The sequence below is a fragment of the Coccinella septempunctata genome, chromosome 5 (genome assembly GCF_907165205.1).
Source record: "Coccinella septempunctata chromosome 5, icCocSept1.1, whole genome shotgun sequence".
Taxonomy (NCBI): Eukaryota; Metazoa; Arthropoda; class Insecta; order Coleoptera; family Coccinellidae; genus Coccinella; species Coccinella septempunctata.
In genome coordinates this window covers 636,520-645,121 of record NC_058193.1, presented here as the reverse complement: position 1 = coordinate 645,121, position 8,602 = coordinate 636,520, and the positions used below count along the sequence as shown (strand labels likewise).

General features: G+C 36.7%; 1 long non-coding RNA gene across 1 annotated transcript; it reads left to right on the top strand.

Annotated features, from left to right (window-relative positions):
* The first annotated feature begins 495 nt into the window (after nucleotides 1-495).
* Nucleotides 496-1,647, top strand: LOC123313733. The gene is made up of 3 exons (XR_006537767.1): nucleotides 496-561; nucleotides 1,378-1,382; nucleotides 1,517-1,647. It is a non-coding gene; the product is annotated as an uncharacterized LOC123313733 (long non-coding RNA).
* The last annotated feature ends 6,955 nt before the right edge of the window (nucleotides 1,648-8,602 follow it).

Sequence of the window (8,602 nt, the reverse complement as noted above, 5' to 3'; positions counted from 1 at the left end):
TAGAAGGCATTAGAGGATGGTTTGAAGATAATGATATTCTGATAGTTGACTGGGGTTATCGAGATGCTTTGCCTTTATTAGAGGAATTGGGAATTGCACACAGAATGCCACCATTAATACACAGGGGTGCCCCTCAGCTGTCCACCGAAAAGCAAATGAGTCGAGATTAGTTACAAAAACACGATGGATAGTTGAATCGCGCAATGGACATATAAAGACCATCTTTAAATTTTTCGCTAATGTTGTTTCGCTTATACATGCCAACCACTTGGGTGATTTCTATAAAATTGCGGCTGCGATAATCAACAGATATTATAAATCCATAAGAATTGACGCCAATGCTCAAATTGCTGAAATTAATTTAGAAAGATCTAGAAGAGACAATTTGCTGCATCAATTTTTAGAAGAAGGGCACTTTCTACAACGTAGGGGAAGGTGGATAACCTTGAGTCCTTGAGCCATGAATACGCGCCGACTTTTCCTCGTCTTTCCACGGACTACTTTAGAGATTTAACCATTGGCGTATATCAGCTGAAACTATCCCCCTCTTACATACAAGATGTGAGAAATCATAGCAAGCCAGAAATCATAGAAGGAATATTACAAGAAGCTATAGATAAAATAAATGACTGGTGTATTAAATGGAAAATAAAGCTCAACGGACAAAAGAGCCAAGCGATATTATTGCAGAAGAGGAGACTAAGAACTACAACAAATCTAGAGGTAGATGGAGAAGAAATCGAATGGAAAAACGAAGCGAAATATTTAGGTATCACCCTAGACAAAGGTCTAACATGGAGAAGCCATATCAAACAAGCCGTTGACAAAACCAAGGCAGCGATGAATATGCTCTACACGCTGATAGGTAGAAAGAGCCACATGTCAAATGAGACAAAATTGAAAATAATACCCAACTGACTTATGGATCAGGTGCTTGGGGATTCGCGGCAAAGAGCCATATACAAAGAATTCAGGCAACAGAAAACAAGCTACTACGATGTGCCATAGATGCGCCTTGGTTTGTCAGGAACAAACAGATATATCGAGATTTGAAGTGGGAAACCATCACCGAATTTATGAAGAGGAAAGCTGAAAAGTTATTCGAAACAGCGAAGGAACATCCAAACGAAGAACTCAGGAGACTGGTGGACTACGATCCGGAGGAAGACAGAAGAAGAATGAGAATTCACAAAAGGAGACCGCGAGATCAATTGAGGAGAGATTAAAATGAGTTCGAAAACTTATTAAAACTATACTAAGAAGAGATATCCGAAATGGACGAACATGAAAACCCTAGCACGACAATGTGCAAGAAGAAATTAACCGAAGAAGGGATAAATGGTTTATAGGCAAATGCCCGGAACCAATAAAAAGCAGGTTAGGTTTAGTGGGTCGCGAACTCAGGAGAGTGAGTAACCCCACAGTGTTCCCTAGAAATGGGTTCCTCTGGGCGAGAGATAGAGCCCCGTGTTTTCACGGTCGCAGATTCCCCCTGCTAAAAAAAAAAAGATGTGAGAAATGAGGAACATGAAATCAATTTAGAAATTGATGAAACTGACCATGACAATAATTTATTAAGATTTCGGATTTACTCTAGATTCAGAAACGCTACAAAGTATCAGTTATGGCTCCGGTACGCGGAAGACCTTAATGAACCAATACCAGGTTATGTAAAGCCGGAGCCAGAACCCTGGGGACATGTTCTCACATAACAAGCGTACTCTGGTTTCTTGGATACGCACGACATATGCGAAATATTAAGTACCCCTCTACTCAACTCTCGTATTCTATCTTGAATGCAGGAGTGATTATTCCATGAGTTTTTTTGGTAATTGTCCTAGATTACATAAAGTGTTGTAACAAAAATGAAGCTAAAATCTTCAGTCTTTCAACTGTTAAATCTTTCAATTGTTAATCAGTCGTGTTAATAACCCTACTTTAAGATTGGCATTAATAGATTTCATATTTTGTGCTAATACATTTTCATGTAAATTGTTGATGATTATTATTTCGAGAAATGGTGTATATTGAACTAAAACCTGAATGATTTGGCAACCATCTTTCAATTATTTATACACGAGTGAAATTTTTCACAAAGGTCGACATACTTTTATGATATACAATAATATTTAAAAAAATATGTATCCTTAGAGTGCTCAAAGATACAACAACCTGGAATGATAATACTGTTTTTCTATATAAACAGATTTTGGGATAGCGAAATGAGGAGATTAGTGACACCGAATTATGTCCATCCTGTACATTCCTGAATAAAAACACCTTTGGACCGACCTTCAATACCTATCATAATAATTATACTGAATGAAAACCTATATTCCTTGACAGCAATCTCAACTACAGATAAGTTTTCAAGAAAAATTGTATGAAATCCGAATTTAAACCTGAATAATTTTGCAACTGTTTTTTGTACATTAATGAAACTTCCTACAGAGGTGGACATTCATAATGGTATCATATTTTGAAAAACTCAGGGTGGTCCCAAAGTCACTAACAAAGTTACATTCAGTTAATTACATAGCTTCATGAAACAGCCTGTATAACGAAACTAAACGTGGTGTTTGGATATCTGTGATATCTTGTTATTCAGTACCCAAGGCATCATGATGAAATTCTGAAAATCAGAAGAATTAGCATCAAAATTTGAAGATTCATTTTTCCGTAGCTACAATTTTGGAACGCCCTATAGAACAATCCAGATGTAAGACCTTAGTGAAAATCTGATATATTGTTCCTAAGGTTGATATAAATATAATATGTAGGCCCATTGAGAATGAGACTCTCCCTGTGCCATAGGCGCCCGCAGGGGGGGGGGGGGGGCAGGGGGGCCATGATATTCTGATCGCCTTATTTTTTTTTCAGCACAATATCTTCAATATTATCCTTTGTTTTGTGAAACTCATTAGTCAGCTAGATATAAATCTTTGCGAGTTTTCGCTGAAAACTTTGAAACTATATTCAAAAAGAAATTTCAATGAATTCTTCAACAACAAAAAAAACTGCTCAGTTATGGGCTGCAATGAACTCTTTCACTTTTGTGGTTTGTTTAACGGTAGCAAGTAAATATTCAAAGTAAATATTCAATGTATATTGGAACCAATAGCAAATACAGTACAAAGTGTTTTTATCAATTTTGTGGATGTTCAACGTCACATAAATTTTATTATAGATATATGTGGAAAATATCGTTCCGATGATGCATGCTTCATGCTTCACAGAAATTTTTTTCAAAGCATCATCTATTGTTCAAAGTCTCGAATATAGAGATTGGAAAACCACGAATTTGCGGTAGACAAATGTACATAGGCTTGTTCCTAACGGTTGTAAACTGTACAGAGCAAGCGCAAATGGATTTTCGTCCCCCTAAAATGGAATTGCGCTTGCTCTGTACAGTTCACAACCGTTGTAAACCACTCTACGAACAAACCTTATATCTGATTATGAAGTATCTTCAGCTGAAGAATACTTCAAAAAATCTATATTCATCCAATATTTAGATCATCTGATTTCAGCCCTTGAAACGAGATTCTCAAGAGAACATGAAATGCTTTTTTCTTGGTTCAATATTTTGCCCAAGAATTCAAAATTCTTGGTGCAATTTTATGGAGCTAGATGCAGCTGTTCGGTCTTGACGATCATTTAATTTATTCCATCTTTCTGGAAATTTTTCGATAGTCACCGTTAGAGTACTTTTTCTTTCAATAAATCTAACCGTAGATGGGAATGTAATACATATTCTGAAAGAGCAACTTCTCTAGTTGAAAATCTGAAGATTTTATGGAGCTCATTGCAGCCGTTCGGTCTTGACGATAATTTAATCGATTCCATCTTTTTGGAAATTTTTCAATAGACACCGTTAGAGAAATTTTTCTTCCAGTAAAACTAATCGTAGATGATATTTTGCCCCCCCCTGAGAAAAATTTCTGTGGGCGCCCATGTCCTGTGCTCTCACACATCTACAATATTTCACTTCAAACTGGCATTTTTCCTAGTGCATGGAAATATGCTAAAATCACTCCCATACCTAAGTGCCAAAATCCCACGAGTCCAGGGGACTTTAGACCCATTTCCATACTCCCTACTCTATCTAAAATTTTTGAAAAGATCATTAAAGGCCAAATTCTTACCTATTTAAATAAAAATAATCTTCATAATTGCTTCCAGTCGGGGTTTCGCCAAAAACGCAGCACGACAACTGCCCTTACAAAAGAACTGATGATATCAGCGTGGCCATGGATAATAAACTACTCACTGTTTTAGTTCTCTTAGACTTTAGGAAGGCCTTCGACTCTCTCGACTTCGATATACTTTTAGCCAAGCTGCGTCTGCTGGGTTTTGCTGAGCATACCATAGCCTCCTTCTACTCTTATCTGAAGGATCGCGAAATATCTGTTGAGATGGGTGGCAGCTCCTCTGATTGGGTGAGGTGTTCCGCAGGGGAGCGTGTTGGGTCCTCTTTTATTCTCTATCTACGTCTCTTCACTGACTGACTCCTTGGACATTGAATTTCACCGTTTCGCAGATGACCTACAAATATATATCCACACTTCCGTTGAAGATTTCTCGGCTACTATCGAAAATTCAAACAGGAATCTCTTACGACTGTCTGTCGTCGCTGAGAGCATAGGTCTGACTCTAAATACTACCAAAACTAAGTCGATCATTATCGGTACTAAAAGAAACTTGGGTTTGATCGACAAAGTAAATAATAAAATTGTCCTCAACGATGCTGTTGTTCCCTACTCCAATGAGGTTACAAACCTTGGTATCTTATTGGACGAAACTCTATCCTGGAATAATCAGATTGCTTCTATCAGTTCAAGAGTCTTCTGTGTCTTGCATCAACTCCGACTTCTAAAGAACTTCTTGCCCTTCGAAACCAGGAAAACATTATTCTTCTCTCTCGTACTTCCTATACTCGATTATGCTGACGTAGCCTATATGGGTCTCACAACCACACAGCTGATGAAACTGGAGCGGTTACAAAATACAGGTGTACGATTTGTCTACAACTTAAGGAAATTTGACCATATACAATACAGGCAAAATATGGGATTGCTACCCATCAAACAACGTCGAATTTGTCATCTTCTTTTACTGGGGTTTAAGGTGTTGAGGTCCCGCGAGCCTGAATACTTGTATGATGATCTTAGTCTTCTGGGAGATGGGGTTCGTCAGACAAGGGCACTCTATAACTTCACCTCGAGGATACCACTCCACTCGACTAGTGTTTGCTCGAATAGCTTCACAGTTCTGTTTCCCCGGCTCTGAAATCGCCTCCCTCCGGATATCGTTCGGAAGGTAACTTAGCTTTCATTTAGGTTTTCCCTCAGGAGATATTTGAGTGCTTCACCTATCACACTTACTTGATAACCATGTTTAATATGGTCCCTTTCTTCGGCGATATCTATCCTTCTCCCTCCCATTTACCTTTCTCCCTATTCTGGAGCAAGTTGAACTGAATTTAAGTTAGGTCAGGTATTCTTGTTTTAATTTTACATATATCTATATAATTACATACTGATTAGATATAAGTTTCTTTAATAGATTACTTCTGGTTGGCAGGAAGAAATTGCATGGCGATATGTCCACCATTTGCACAATTCTATAAAAATGTATGAAACTTATTTTGAAGCAATAAAGAGTTCAATAATAAGGGGAGACTAGGGAGCATTGATACAGGCTTATATCCGCGGTCTGTAGCCGTTTTCAAAAGTATTATTCTAGTAAACACTATTCTTTGGCAGAGGGCATTGCGTGACGTTAATCTGTAAGGCTAACAGTAGTTTGTTTGTGAAATATTCAACGAAGAGTGTTTCGAGGTGAAAAATTGTAAGTTTTTACTCAAGTTACCTAAGGGTTTTATGATCATGCATTAATTCTTCGGCATAAACAAACATTTCACTGGGAAATATGCATAAAACTACTCAATTTACAGTTTTATTCGGCTTTCAAAATATATGAGTATAAGATGAAAACATAAATCACTTTAAAAATTGCTTTCAGGGAGGTTTGAGACATTTCTCGTGGGGAGGATTGATACATGTATCATCTTCAAAAAATATTCCGTAGCTAGTTGGATAGGCCAACATGAAGGCGTTCTCACCATCCAACATATCAAGGGGATTTATAACAACTGGAATTTATCCGTACAATCCCCATGTATTTAACGAAGTCGACTTTTCTTGTGCGGAACGATGGAATCTGTGTCGCTGGTTTGTTCTTTGATGAATCTCGGGCATTTGATTGCCTCGAGTTATAATACTAACTAACTCATCGTGATTGCTCGATTGGTCGTAAGAAAAAGGAATGCCTTTTTTTCTGTTCTGTACAATTTTTTTGGGAATATTTCGTTATATAAACCTTGCCCTAACAATAATAAACACAACAAAAAAAAGAATTGTCCAATTTGGTGCGATCGTTTGAACAATAACGCATTTTGAAGTAAACCATAGATCCTCTTTTATGAATATAGATGAGTTGTATAGTCTTGGTTTCAGGGGTATTTTTCTGGAGTGGGTCCGTAGTTTCCTTACCGGTCGATGCTTTTATGCAAGTTCATGTATCAGTATTCAGTATCAACATGATTACAATAAATATCCTGTAGTAATGGGCGTACCTCAGGGGTCTGTTCTTGGGCCCTTGTTGTTTATTATTTTTGTGAATGCTCTACCGAATTATATAAATAAGTATTTTCCATCATTATATACTTTTATATCAAACAATCTCGTCCTTGCTTATAACTAGAGGAAAGGGGATCTTGGCTTCAGGACTGCTAATGGGGTTTAAATTACAGTCACTTCAAACTGTCGTCGTTTCGATCCTGTTTGGGATCTTCTTCAGGACTAAAAATATTTATTAAAATTAAGGACAAATTGAACAATCTGTTTACAACAATACAACCCAACAACACACAAAATTCTTCAGAAAACGACTCATATTCAGGTGGAATTCATGCTTTTTTCTTTTTGTTTTTTCTAATTACCTCACCTACACACATATTCAACTCACCAATTAGGTCAAGTGTATTACGATGTGGCTAAATTTGTTCAATATCATTGAAGCATACAAATATTTTATTCCGTCAAATCTATTATTTTATTTAGGAACGTATGTGGTGGCTCTCTTAGCTCGGCAAATATGGTACTGGTTACCGGTCGCCGGTGTCTTGCTTTTCTCAAACATATTGCGGCGGCGTATCTCCCCCTTTTTTATCAATTTCTCGCAATAAATTATTATAAATTAAACTCAATTTTTGAGTATCTGTACGAACATTAACTGTTTCATGTATGGAAATGTGTACCATTTCACTAATACATCTTCTTCATCCAAAATTTTTACCTCATCAAAGTCAAAATTATGATTTTCTTGGAAGTAGTGTAAGGCTAGCGCGGTTTTTTCGTTTTTAACCCCATTATTTTCTTTGCAGTCATATTTAGGCTGACGTATACGGTTTTTCAGGTATTGTTTGGTCATGCCGACATAAGATAGGTTGCAATCTTTACATGGAATTTGGTACACCAAATTGGAGGTCATCAATTTTGGAAAGGAATCTTTCAATTTTGTGTTCAATATTGTTTCTAGTTTTGTGAGTGGATAAAAAGCAAGCTTGATGTTAGTTGAGTGATTTTTTACTGAAATCTTTTCCGACAATCCTTCAATATATGGAAATTTATAATAGGTGTAATTATGGTTTTCAGTCTGATCCTCATTCCGTGACGTGGTTTTAATAAATTTATTTTTATAGATCTGAATGGTTTTGTTCAATAAATTTCTGGGGTAATTGTTAGTTTTTAAAATATTTGTAATTTTAATCTCATTGGCCGAACAAAATTCTCTACTACTGAGACTGTAACATCTAAACAACAGATTCTTGATTGTATTATTTTTATGTATTTGTGGGTGGTTTGAGAGGTAATTAAGAACTCGGTTTGAGGAAGTAGGTTTGGTGTACCAATTGGTTGGGATAGATCCGTCATTTTGTCTGATAAGTTGGACATCTAAAAATGATATCCTATTTTTTGTCTCCTCCTCTAAAGTGAACTGAATTCGATGATGGAACGAATTGAATGTATGGATAAGTTCATCGATTTTATCGTAAGGAACAGCTATGATTGTGTCATCCACGTATAATTTCAAAAATGGTATTATGAATGTGATTTATTTTCAAACTCGCAATTCGGGAAGTCGATTGATTTCGAATATTCCTTCTGGTGACTTGAAATCATCGTTCTTTGTGAAATTTCTTGGCCTGCACGTCGATATCACACTGAACTGGAAGAATCATGTTGATCATGTTTGCAGAAAATTATCTAGTTCCTATTATGCCATCAGAATCTTAAAAGATATATTGCCATTGAATTCATTGTTGGGAGTGTACTAATCTCTAGTGTACTCTCACTTGAATTACAATGTGATTCTGTGGGGTGAATCACCTGATATCAATGCCGTGTGTGTGTGGCTCCGAAAAAAATAATTAGACTTATTTTCAATCTTAAACCAAGGGAGTCCTGTAGACCCGTATTCATGAATTATAAAATTCTTACTGTTCTCTGCTTACACATCTTCAATTCACTGTTGTATA